Source organism: Penaeus monodon, chromosome 32 (genome assembly GCF_015228065.2).
Source record: "Penaeus monodon isolate SGIC_2016 chromosome 32, NSTDA_Pmon_1, whole genome shotgun sequence".
NCBI lineage: Eukaryota > Metazoa > Arthropoda > Malacostraca > Decapoda > Penaeidae > Penaeus > Penaeus monodon.
In genome coordinates, this window is record NC_051417.1 from 7218249 (window position 1) to 7218477 (window position 229).

General features: G+C 49.8%; 1 protein-coding gene across 1 annotated transcript in view; it reads right to left on the minus strand.

Annotated features, from left to right (window-relative positions):
• LOC119593531 overlaps positions 1–229 on the minus strand; it is a 6832-nt gene that overhangs the window by 5746 nt on the left and 857 nt on the right. The window lies entirely within an intron of this gene.

Sequence of the window (229 nt, forward strand, 5' to 3'; positions counted from 1 at the left end):
GTCAGGCCGAAGGGCATTGACACTCGAAATATTATTTTTCTTAATCCAAGATATTCTTTCCCTCCTCTCTTCCTCTCCTCCTGTCTCCCTCTCTTCCTCTCTTCCTGTCTCCCTCTCTTCCTCTCTTCCTGTCTCCCTCTCTTCCTCTCTTCCTGTCTCCCTCTCTTTCTCTCTTCCTGTCTCCCTCTCTTCCTCTCTTCTTGTCTCCCTCTCTTCCTCTCTCCTCTCC